Genomic DNA, 13,042 nt, shown 5'->3' with positions numbered 1-13,042 from the left:
GATAGGTATTATGGTCAGTAGTGGTGTAGTATCTGTTATGGTTGGTAGTGTTGTGGTAGGTATTATGGTCAGTAGTGGTGTAGTATCTGTTATGATTAGTAGTGTTCTGGTAGGTATTATGGTCAGTAGTTGTGTAGTACCTGTTATGGTTAGTAGTGTTGTGGTAGGTATTATGGTCAGTAGTGGTGTGGTATCTGTTATGGTTAGTAGTGTTGTGGTAGGTTTTATGGTCAGTAGTGGTGTAGTATCTGTTATGGTTAGTAGTGTTGTGGTAGGTATTATGGTCAGTAGTGTTGTGATAGGTATTATCGTCAGTAGTGGTGTAGTATCTGTTATGGTTAGTAGTGTTGTGATAGGTATTATCGTCAGTAGTGGTGTAGTATCTGTTATGGTTAGTAGTGTTGTGGTAGGTGTTATGGTCAGTAGTGTTGTGATAGGTATTATCGTCAGTAGTGGTGTAGTATCTGTTATGATTGGTAGTGTTGTGGTAGGTATTATGGTCAGTAGTGGTGTAGTATCTGTTATGATTGAAGTAGTAGTGTTGTGGTAGGTATTATGGTCAGTAGTGGTGTAGTACCTGTTATAGTTAATAGTGTTGTGAGTAGGTTTTATAGTCAGTAGTGGTGTAGTATCTGTTATAGTTAGTAGTGTTGTGGTAGGTATTATGGTCAGTAGTGTTGTGATAGGTATTATCGTCAGTAGTGGTGTAGTATCTGTTATGGTTAGTAGTGTTGTGGTAGGTATTATGGTCAGTAGTGTTGTGATAGGTATTATCGTCAGTAGTGGTGTAGTATGTGTTATGATTGGTAGTGTTGTGGTAGGTATTATGGTCAGTAGTGGTGTAGTATCTGTTATGATTAGTAGTGTTGTGGTAGGTATTATGGTCAGTAGTAATTGTAGTAACTGTACCTGTTATGGTTAGTAGTGTTGTGGTAGTGTTGTGAGTAGTATTATGGTCAGTAGTGGTGTAGTATCTGTTATGGTTGGTAGTGTTGTGGTAGGTATTATGGTCCAGTAGTGGTGTGGTATCTATTATAGTTAGTAGTGTGTGTAGTAGGTTTATGGTCAGTAGTGGTGTAGTATCTGTTATGGTTGGTAGTGTTGTGATAGGTATTATGGTCAGTAGTGGTGTAGTATCTGTTATGGTTAGTAGTGTTGTGGTAGGTATTATGGTCAGTAGTGGTGAAGTATCTGTTATGGTTGGTAGTGTTGTGATAGGTATTATGGTCAGTAGTGGTGTAGTATCTGTTATGGTTAGTAGTGTTGTGGTAGGTATTATCGTCAGTAGTGGTGTAGTATCAGTTATGGTCAGTAGTGTTGTGATAGGTATTATCGTCAGTAGTGGTGTAGTACCTGTTATGGTTAGTAGTGTTGTGGTAGGTATTATGGTCAGTAGTGGTGTAGTATCTGTTATGGTTAGTAGTGTTGTGGTAGGTATTATGGTCAGTAGTGGTGTAGTATCTGTTATGATTGGTAGTGTTGTGGTAGGTATTATGGTCAGTAGTGGTGTAGTACCTGTTATGGTTAGTTGTGTTATGGTAGGTATTATGGTCAGTAGTGGTGTGGTATCTGTTATGATTGGTAGTGTTGTGGTAGGTATTATGGTCAGTAGTGGTGTGGTATCTGTTATGATTGGTAGTGTTGTGGTAGGTATTATGGTCAGTAGTGGTGTAGTATCTGTTATGATTGGTAGTGTTGTGGTAGGTATTATGGTCAGTAGTAGTATTGTAGTACCTATGTTATAGTTTGTGGTATTATGTGTGTGGTAAAATTATTATAGTGGTAGGTATGGCCAGTAGTGTTGTGATAGAGTATTATCGTCAGTAGTAGTGTAGTATCAGTTATGGTCAGTAGTGTTGTGATAGGTATTATCGTCATTAGTGGTGTAGTATCTATTTACAGTTAGTAGTGTTTTGGTAGGTATTATGGTCAGTAGTGTTGTGATAGGTATTATCGTCAGTAGTGGTGTAGTATCAGTTATGGTCAGTAGTGTTGTGATAGGTATTATCGTCAGTAGTGGTGTAGTACCTGTTATGGTTAGTAGTGTTGTGGTAGGTATTATGGTCAGTAGTGGTGTAGTATCTGTTATGGTTAGTAGTGTTGTGGTAGGTATTATGGTCAGTAGTGGTGTAGTATCTGTTATGGTTAGTAGTGTTGTGGTAGGTATTATGGTCAGTAGTGGTGTAGTATCTGTTATGATTGGTAGTGTTGTGGTAGGTATTATGGTCAGTAGTGGTGTAGTACCTGTTATGGTTAGTAGTGTTATGGTAGGTATTATGGTCAGTAGTGGTGTGGTATCTGTTATGATTGGTAGTGTTGTGGTAGGTATTATGGTCAGTAGTGGTGTAGTACCTGTTATGGTTGGTGGTGTTGTGGTAGGTATTATGGCCAGTAGTGTTGTGATAGGTATTATCGTCAGTAGTGGTGTAGTATCAGTTATGGTCAGTTGTGTTGTGATAGGTATTATCGTCAGTAGTGGTGTAGTATCTGTTATGGTTGGTAGTGTTGTGGTAGGTATTATGGTCAGTAGTGGTGTGGTATCTGTTATGGTTAGTAGTGTTGTGATAGGTATTATGGTCAGTAGTGGTGTAGTATCTGTTATGGTTAGTAGTGTTGTGATAGGTATTATGGTCAGTAGTGGTGTAGTATCTGTTATGGTTGGTAGTGTTGTGGTAGGTATTATGGTCAGTAGTGGTGTAGTATCTGTTATGATTGGTAGTGTTGTGGTAGGTATTATGGTCAGTAGTGGTGTAGTACCTGTTATGGTTAGTAGTGTTATGGTAGGTATTATGGTCAGTAGTGGTGTGGTATCTGTTATGATTGGTAGTGTTGTGGTAGGTATTATGGTCAGTAGTGGTGTAGTACCTGTTATGGTTGGTGGTGTTGTGGTAGGTATTATGGTCAGTAGTGGTTGTAGTATCTGTTATGGTTAGTAGTAGTTGTTGGTAGGTATTATGGTCAGTGGTGGTGTAGTACCTGTTATGGTTAGTAAAGTATATGGTAGGTATTATGGTCAGTAGTGGTGTAGTATCTGTTATGGTTAGTAGTGTTGTGGTAGGTATTATGGTCAGTAATGGTGTAGTATCTGTTATGGTTAGTAGTGTTGTGATAGGTATTATCGTCAGTAGTGGTGTTGTACCTGTTATGGTTGGTAGTGTTGTGGATAGGTATTATATGGTCCAGTAGTGGTGTAGTATTTGTTATAGTTAGTAGTGTTGTGGTAGGTATTATGGTCAGTAGTGGTGTTGTACTTGTTATGGTTAGTAGTGTTGTGGTAGGTATTATGGTCAGTAGTTGTGTAGTATCTGTTATAGTTAGTAGTATTTGTGATAGGTATTATGGTCAGTAGTGGTGTGTGGTATCTGTTATAGTTGAGTAGTGTTGTGGTAGGTATTATGGTCAGTAGTGGTGTAGTATCTCTTATAGTTGAAAGTAGTGTTGTGGTAGGTATTATGGTCAGTAGTGTTGTAGTATCTGTTATGGTTGGTATTGTTGTGATAGGTATTATGGTCAGTAGTGGTGTAGTATCTGTTATGGTTAGTAGTGTTGTGGTAGGTATTATGGTCAGTAGTGGTGTAGTATCTGTTATGGTTGGTAGTGTTGTGATAGGTATTATGGTCAGTAGTGGGTAGTGTAGTATCTGATATGATTGAGTAGTGTTGTGGTAGGTATTATGGTCAGTAGTGGTGTAGTACCTGTTATGGTTAGTAGTGTTGTGGTAGGTATTATGGTCAGTAGTGGTGTGGTATCTGTTATGATTGGTAGTGTTGTGGTAGGTATTATGGTCAGTAGTGGTGTAGTATCTGTTATGGTTAGTAGTGTTGTGGTAGGTATTATGGTCAGTAGTGTTGTGATAGGTATTATCGTCAGTAGTGGTGTAGTATCTGTTATGATTGGTAGTGTTGTGGTAGGTATTATGGTCAGTAGTGGTGTAGTATCTGTTATGATTAGTAGTGTTCTGGTAGGTATTATGGTCAGTAGTGGTGTAGTACCTGTTATGGTTAGTAGTGTTGTGATAGGTATTATGGTCAGTAGTGGTGTAGTATCTGTTATGGTTAGTAGTGTTGTGATAGGTATTATGGTCAGTAGTGGTGTAGTATCTGTTATGGTTAGTAGTGTTGTGGTAGGTATTATGGTCAGTAGTGGTGTAGTATCTGTTATGGTTAGTAGTGTTGTGGTAGGTATTATGGTCAGTATTGGTGTAGTATCTGTTATGGTTAGTAGTGTTGTGGTAGGTATTATGGTCAGTAGTGGTGTGGTATCTGTTATGGTTAGTAGTGTTGTGGTAGGTATTATGGTCAGTAGTGGTGTGGTATCTGTTATGGTTAGTAGTGTTGTGGTAGCTGGGAATTAATAAGAACAATAACAGCTGTGACAACACTGAATTCTTGGTAGCTAAAGGCACAGAGAGTGTTGTGTAGAGTATTATCCATCTTAGGCCATGTGTTATAGGTGTGTTATGTAGAAACTTCTACTGGTGTCGTTAAATTAAGCCCGACATATATACTTATATACCTCGTAATGACGAACTGTTGCTGATTAGATTAAAAAAACATTACAAAGCCCATCCTATAAGGATATATCTTAGAATAATTGTCAGTATTGATATTTAGATATGAGGAGTTTCGTTACTTAGGGTAATATATTCATTTAAAAGCTGTGTTTATTTTTATAGAAAAGCTATACTCCACAAGCCTAAAATTTGTAGATTATGGTTCAGCGTATCATCACAACGTAATAGTCGCGTACACGTAATATTTATTTAAGGAAGCCCGGCATGGTCAGGTGATTAGGGCGCTAGACTCTTAATTTTGAGTCACGAATTTGAATCCCTGTCACACCGCATATGCTAGCTCTTTTAGCGCTGCAAAGCGTTATAATGTTATAATAAATCCCAATATTTGTTGGTTAAAGAGTAGCCCAAGAGTCGGCAGATTGTGGTAATGACTATCTGCCTTCCGTCTAGTGTTACACTGTTAAATTAGGAATGACTAACGCAGATAGCCCTCTTGTGGCTTGGCACGAAATTCAAAAACAAAGAAACGAACAAATTTATTTAACCTTTCTCAACTCCAGTCACGTATTCTTACTTATAATGTTTACATTGTGTTCATAAGGGACAATATATTAAATAAAGCACATTTCAGATAATTTACAAAAAATATGTCATTTTTATATTAACGTTGATAACTTGATTCATTTACTCAAGTGATGTTGGAAAAACATGGCCACAGAATTAGTATTATCAAAAACATTAACTTCAGTTTTATAGAGGAATTGCCCAAATAATGGTAATTTTATGAAACTTACTTCCCTGTAAAATAAATTTACCTTTCGTCTACATTTACCTTGCGTGTTCATATTACACGTTCAAGCCTTTCTCTGCGTACGTCTAATTACTACTTGTTCATTCAGCCGTTCAACAGCCAAAGGTTTCACACGTTCTGTTCACGTGCACATTCGTAGTACGTCCAACTGAACATTAGAAAATTGAAAATAGCAACCTTTATAATTCTCTTCTCCAAGTTCGGCCCTAAAGCGAATAAATGGAATATTAAACTGGCTTTCTACGATATTTGGAGTTCTGTTCCCAGAACAGTGAATGTCTTTTACTGAGGTCGTGTCTTAACGACACTTTCTTTGAATCTGAAAATAACAACAGATTAGCCCTTAAAAAAATGAAGCCTTATTAATGTGGTACACACCCACTGTAGAAGTAAAGGGTTTCATAGATTTTGCTCGAAAAATAAAAACTAAACGGATGAAAAAAAAATTATTCAGCGATAAATGACCTTCTTCCCAAGTGGGATAGCGGTAAGTCTACAAACTTACAACGCTACAATCCGGGGCTCGAGTCCTGCGTTAGATACAGTAGATGACCCAGCGTGGAGTTTGCTCTAAAATAAACAAGTGACTTTAGGCCTACAAATATTGCTTCAAACCAGTTGTCATTGGGAATGAGTCATATTAAAACTTCGGTAATTTTTACTTTAAAAAATTTCTAAATAATATTTCACAGGTCAATTTTATGCTCTGAATCCGAATAGGAAAACATTTGTTTCCCCATGTAGTGTTTTAACGCAGAAATCTGGTCGTAAAGTCGGGAAGTTTTTCGATTAAGTATTGGTAGAATAATCTTCTCCTTTGAAAGATACTCGTCGTGGTACGGAACGTTAAAAGTATTCTGTTCGCAGAGTAAGTTTTTATAAAACTGAATCATAACATCTACTAAAAAAGAAATAGTAAAAAGTAATTTGACGAATTTCAACTTCACTTCTTCAATTTGCTAACAAAACACGCCTGCTTGCACTGAAGAATCGTGCATGCTTACATGCAAGAAGAGAAGTTTAATGGTGAACGTTTTCGAGTTTAGGAGCCGATACCTTCGCGAAAACACTTTATGAGAAAAATGGTGTTTAGATTCGAATTCAGAGCACAACAAAATTATCGGTGAAGTATTATTCTGGGCACTTTTGGGTTTGACAGCTCTTGAAATGCCCTATTCGTCTTCGTAAAATTAGGGTCCTTCACACGGAATTCGGTTTCGATTCTAATTCATGACGTGTTCCGTTAATTATCTGTGTACAAGAGTATCTCTGTAACGATTTTAGGTGTTCTATCTTTCGCCGTAGTAAAGAGACGTGAAGAGATAAGAAAAAAATTCGATTTGTGTCGTGTGAGCTTCTCGACACGAAGATGTGCATTTGTCCAATAACTTCTGTGACATCCTGTGTATTTAACTAGAATTCAAACAAAACAAATCGTTCATGAATAAGCCGCAGGGATACGTTGAAACTACGCAGTTTTACCAACCAATAGTAATGACTTCCTGGATGGATTTCTTATTCTATTGTAAAGTTAAATATATTTAATGAATTGACATTCAGGTCAGAAACATATCAGGTACTTGAAACCTATCTTTTCCATATCGTTTCTCATAATTTTAATGTGCTTCCATTCAGAGCTTTCAGTACACTAAAATTGGCCTTCGCCTGTTTGTTATCTACCCTTAGTAAGGTATTTTATTACTAATCACCATATCTTATTCTTTAACGATGTGTGTGAAACACATAAAGATTGGGATATTAATTCTATTAAGGTGTGATTTAAAGCTACAGCGAGAAATATTGAATAATTTAAATATTAAACTAATTCAAACTGTAACTTTCCTGCTTGTTTTAATATAGATGTAAAGTTCATTAGGTAATTATTACTTGCTGTGATTTATAAAATATTCTGATGGTACTTAAGACGTAGCTCAAACTTTGGGCTAAGAGTGGCCCATCGGTTAGTGTGCCCGAGCTACGAAACCGAGGATTCAACATTACGCTCCACACTACTGGGGCCGTAGATTCATCACTATAGCGTTGGTGAAGTCCCTTTATTAGATCAAACAGTGATAGTCCCAGAGTTGTCCATGGATTCTGTCCACTAGCTGAAATATTTTTACTCTTTTAGTCCAGAATTAAGAAGGGCATTACTTAGTTAGCCGTCATTTAGCTTCACGCGATATTCCAAAACAAATACTCCTTCTGATTAAGATAGTGTATCTAATTGTAATCTCGTTTTCACAGGTCTTCTGATTAAGATAGTGTATCTAATTGTAATCTCGTTTTCACAGGCCTTCTGATTAAGATAAGTGTATCTAATTGTAATCTGGTTTTCACAAGCCTTCTGATTAAGATAGTGTATCTAATTGTAATCTGGTTTACACAGGCCTTCTGATTAAGATGGTGTTTCTAACTGTAAAAAAAAAATACTATTAAATTTGAGTAAAGTAATTAATTATACTCATTACGGAAAAAGGCCCAAAGCAAAAAATGATGAAACACAGGTTTACATAATATAGGTTCCACGCACGGAAGGTTGTAACGCATCTGTACCACTGTAGCCACCTATAGACGTATTTTACGCACTAACCTTCACATTTTGAATTCCAATAAAGGCAAATGGAAGTTTGTTAAATTTATTTGTTTAGTACCACATTAAAACTTCTACAGTAAATAAATTAATTTAGTTGGTTGAGAACTGGTTGTTCTTCATCTTGGCATCTGATATGTTGTTTTTTTTAATCACTATAGTTACCACTTGACGACTAAACTTATCAACGGAGCAGTTTCCTATTGGATGGAAAATCTGATATTTTGAAACTGTTGTGTTCTATTAACATAGAGCTTGACAGTAATAAGATATCCAGCTATCGGATATTTAAAAAAATATTACTTGAAAAAAGGGAAAATAATATATTTCACACTATTTTTGTTTAATTTGTTTTAATAAAAGCATTTATATAAATTATAGAAGCATAAATGTCAAAGAATATAATTTGAAGGTTTATACATAATATTGTAAGAATTATCGTTTATTTGTTTAAATATAATATGATAGAATATTCGCTTCTTTCAATGTTTCGAAATTCGTAGTTTAAAACTGCAGTTTCACTAATATTCATATTTGATATTGAGATTAATACGTTTTCACCTTTTTCTGACAGTACGAAACACTGCTGCTATTGTGGCGACACCTGTTCGGTGGACACTTCATCTTCTATTGGTATTATCTTTGATATATAGTTATTTGTTTGTGACCATATGAACTGAAGAAACAAGAGTAGAAAGAAATCGGATGACTAGATAAATTAGCTGATGCTGCGAGGACATCTGGTGTCGGGAAAGTGAGTGATGAGTAATCAGAAACACTCTCCAAACGTTTCAATGTAGTAACATGAAACTTATTTAACGAATAATTCATGATAAGAAAAGACGCTTAATCTTACGTGTATCTTTTAACACTTGTTTCATGTCCTTTCGTCCACATTTGTTTGTTAAAATGTTAGTTAAATGGAACTGCGAAGTTCGAATTATAGTTCTAAGTCACAAAAGTGAAATCGAAGATTTAAAGTCACGATTTCACTATGAAGTCACATATTCAAAATGTGTAACCTTGTTTTCATTGATGCGGTACAAACCATTATTGGTTATCACTAACTATATTGTTAGCATTTGTTTATTTACATAACGTTCAAATAGATGGTCATAATTGAGACTCAAATCTACAAAAGTCTTTTTTTCGAAAGAGTCTAAATTTGAAAGGAAAGTTTCACTTGTTTGGTAATATTCTTTAAGATGACGTATAATAATAATGTTCTTTACGAAATAGACAATAAGTCGACAAAAACACAAGAAATAGAGTGGGACATAAAACAAGTCGATGTTGCTAGGGGTTAAAATGTATTTACGTTTACTTTTCTTATTTTTGTAATTGATTTATTTAACAAAAGAAAGGTTTTTATCAGTAAATGCTTCATACGCACTTAATGAACTGTGTGTATGTGTGATCCCGTAATTAAAAGAATCCGCGAAAAATTTCAAACATAAAGTTTGCTCAAATTGTGAATTACGTAATTAATTAAGATATCGTACGTTACACTTAAGTGTTGTCTTTAATTAATTAAGATATCGTACGTTATATTTAAGTGTTGTCTTTAATTGATTAAGATATTGTACGTTACACTTAAGTGTTGTCTTTAATTAATTAAGATATCGTACGTTACATTTAAGTGTTGTCTTTAATTAATTAAGATATCGTACGTTACATTTAAGTGTTGTCTTTAATTCATTAAGATATTGTACGTTACACTTAAGTGTCGTCTTTAATTAATTAAGATATCATACGCTACACTTAAGTGTTGTCTTTAATTAATTAAGATATCATACGTTACATTTAAGTGTTGTCTTTAATTAATTAAGATATCGTACGTTACGCTTAACTGTTTTCTTTAATTAATTAAGATATCGTACGTTACACTTAACCGTTGTCTTTAATTAATTAAGATATCATACGTTACACTTAAGTGTTGTCTTTAATTAATTAAGATATTGTACGTTACACTTAAGTGTCGTCTTTAATTAATTAAGATATCATACGTTACACTTAAGTGTTGTCTTTAATTAATTAAGATATCATACGTTACACTTCAGTGTTGTCTTTAATTAATTAAGATATCGTACGTTACATTTAACCGTTGTCTTTAATTAATTAAGATATCATACGTTACACTTAAGTGTCGTCTTTAATTAATTGAGATATCGTACGTTACACTTCTCTGTTTTTTTCACTCCTTTTTTGTCAATTATTTATACGAAAATACGAAATAAATATGTCAAATACTGTGACATATTAAATTTCAGCCCACGTCAATAAATCCCTCTAAATATTTGAGTGAATAAGGAAAACGGAGAAAACGAAATAAGGGAAACTGACACGAAAATAAATACGATTTTTTTTTTTATAAACGTGTTATTATTTATGAGTTCGAATATAGTTTTTTTTATTTTGAAACAGTGACGAAATACAAATGTAAGAAACGTCTTTTCACAATAATAAAAATATTGTTTAGATGTCTTACAAAAGGAAAGTGTAGTGCAGTCAATTTCACAATTTACTTTCCTTATCATGTTTTCCCTAATATTCTTGGTTTGAATCTTTCGTCAAAAGGAAAAATGAAACTTAAGATCCCAATTTAAAGGATAACTACTCACGATTTTATGAATATCATTTCTTCATAGTCCGTCTAGCCTTGTGTTATGTGTTTAGTTACCTATCCTTGATTCTACTTTATTACACTTACTTTGCGATGATTTATTATACCGATAAATCACAATTTCTCGAAGTCACACTTTGGGTTCCACAAACTGTAAAAACAACACACATTTCACTGGAGTGTTGAACAGAAACGGTCGATTTTTATTACATATATTTTAAGACCTTTCCAAATAACTGATGGCTTTAATAAAAAAAGTAATTATATAACCAGGTTTTTTTCTTTATTTTAGAAATTTTTGCAAGATCACAAAATTTAAATCCTCTAGATAGAAACTAGAATATTTCGCGTCCCCTAGTGGCACAACGGTATATCTGCGGACTTAATCTGATACCCGTGGTGGATAGAGCACAGATTGTGTAGTTGTTGTTTTTTGTTTAACAACAAACAAACAATATTTCTCTTTGTTTTCACAATAAACTTTCTCATAACAGTTCGTCGTAGATTTTAATTTCTCCCAAGTTTAAAAGTTTCGACTCCTTTAATATTGTTTTCCCTTTTAGTCACCGACACGTTATGAGATTTTAATGAACACGCTTTATTTCAGTGTAATAATCAATTTGAAAGATTAATTATGTGATCAAATTAAGACGAATTACATTTACTAATTATCGTTTGGTATGGCTTTCCGTAGGCTTTCTAAACACATTTTGTTTCACTGATTTTTCGGGGTTCACAAGCTGTACAAATTCAACGTATAAATAATTCTATAAATCAGATAAATGTTCGTTTAGTGACGATTAAATACGATACCTTCACGATAAAGCCTCGGAGTTTCTTCGATCGTTAGCAAAGGTTTAAATATTAGAAAAGAACCAATACAGTTGAAACATGAGACGTGTGTATTTACAGCGGTTTTTAGACCTCCTTGGTTCAGAACTTTACAGAATAATGAATTGTGAATAGTTAAATTTTCATATAAATATAAACTCACATGGAAAAGTCAAATTGAACTGATGTAGTTGAATCTTTTACTTAAACGTTGAATGAGCGATACATGTATAAATACAGTTCACAATTATGTAGAATAATAAAGGAATTGCTCATAAACTGTGTATTTAAGCCTATGGATGTTATTTAATGTTAATTTAAAACAATTGAAACATGTTTATATAATGATACATGCTACATGAATATTTATTTAAACAAAGGTTGTTGTCCACTTATTAATTGCTACATACGTATTTACTGTAATGTCAGAGTGGCTTGTTTATTTACGTTTTCTGTTAACCCAAACTTTGTCATGAATCACTGTTTGTTTGAAACGAATATTAAAGTGTTGTTTCAGTAGTGCAAATGATTCTAGAAAGTTTAACTCACGGTCAAAACAAAGAATAACACATTTACATACTGTTTAAAATACCCAGAAAGGTTATCTTTGAATTCACATTTTTATATATTTATTCAACACGGATAAACATGAAAAAGATGGTTCATTAAACTCTAGTTTTGTGGCTCTTCCACAGACTGAATTTACATAAAATTCAAGAAAAATTATGTTAAACTTAATAATCGATGCAAGTGGAAACATCTAGTGGTTTACTGTGTATATTGAATTATTTTAGAATATGGCTTCTCTCCAAGATGTTGATAGTTTAAATATACAACGTTTTTTTTTCCTTTTCAGTAGTATCATAAAACAGTGCATAATATAACATTAAATATAACATAATATAACATTAATGGCCCGGCATGGCCAAGCGTGTTAAGGCGTGCAACTCGTAATCTGAGGGTCGCGGGTTCCCATCCCAGTAGCGCCAAACATGCTCGCCCTCCCAGCCGTGGGGGCGTTATAATGTGACGGTCAATCCCACTATTCGTTGGTAAAGGAGTAGCCCAAGAGTTGGCGGTGGGTGGTGATGACTAGCTGCCTTCCTTCTAGTCTTACACTGCTAAATTAGGGACGGCTAGCACAGATAGCCCTCGAGTAGCTTTGTGCGAAAATTAAAAAAAAAAAAACTAAATATATCATAATATAATATTAAATATAACATAATATAATATTAAATATATCATAATATAATATTAAATATAACATAATATGACATTAAAGTTTGCTACTGACAAACAGCATTGATAAAAGAAGATTTTATATTAAAATGTTATTTAATAAACACGTGCACATTATTATAAAATGTTATTGTCAATATTTACAAGTAATAAACACGTGCACATTACTATAAAATATTGTCAATATTCACAAGTAATAACCACGTGCACATTATTATAAAATGTTATTGTCAATATTTACAAGTAATAAACACCTCCACATTATTATAAAATGTTATTGTCAATATTTACAAGTAATAAACACGTGCACATTATTATAAAATGTTATTGTCAATATTCACAAGTAATAACCACGTGCACATTATTATAAAATGTTATTGTCAATATTTACAAGTAATAAACACCTCCACATTATTATAAAATGTTATT

General features: G+C 33.9%; 1 long non-coding RNA gene and 1 pseudogene across 3 annotated transcripts in view; both read left to right on the top strand.

Annotated features, from left to right (window-relative positions):
• LOC143231739 (uncharacterized) overlaps nt 1-8,739 on the top strand; it is a 123,683-nt pseudogene extending 114,944 nt beyond the window's left edge. Inside the window, exon 7 of the transcript XR_013017143.1 lies at nt 8,495-8,739. The product of XR_013017143.1 is annotated as an uncharacterized LOC143231739 (transcript). The remainder of the gene's footprint in view (nt 1-8,494) is intronic.
• LOC143231740 (uncharacterized) overlaps nt 1-13,042 on the top strand; it is a 293,239-nt gene that overhangs the window by 210,110 nt on the left and 70,087 nt on the right. The gene's annotated exons all lie outside the window — the stretch shown is intronic.

The sequence above is a fragment of the Tachypleus tridentatus genome, chromosome 11 (assembly GCF_004210375.1).
Source record: "Tachypleus tridentatus isolate NWPU-2018 chromosome 11, ASM421037v1, whole genome shotgun sequence".
Lineage (NCBI taxonomy): Eukaryota > Metazoa > Arthropoda > Merostomata > Xiphosura > Limulidae > Tachypleus > Tachypleus tridentatus.
Note: the sequence above shows the minus strand (reverse complement) of the source record. Positions and strands in the feature narration are given on the sequence as shown.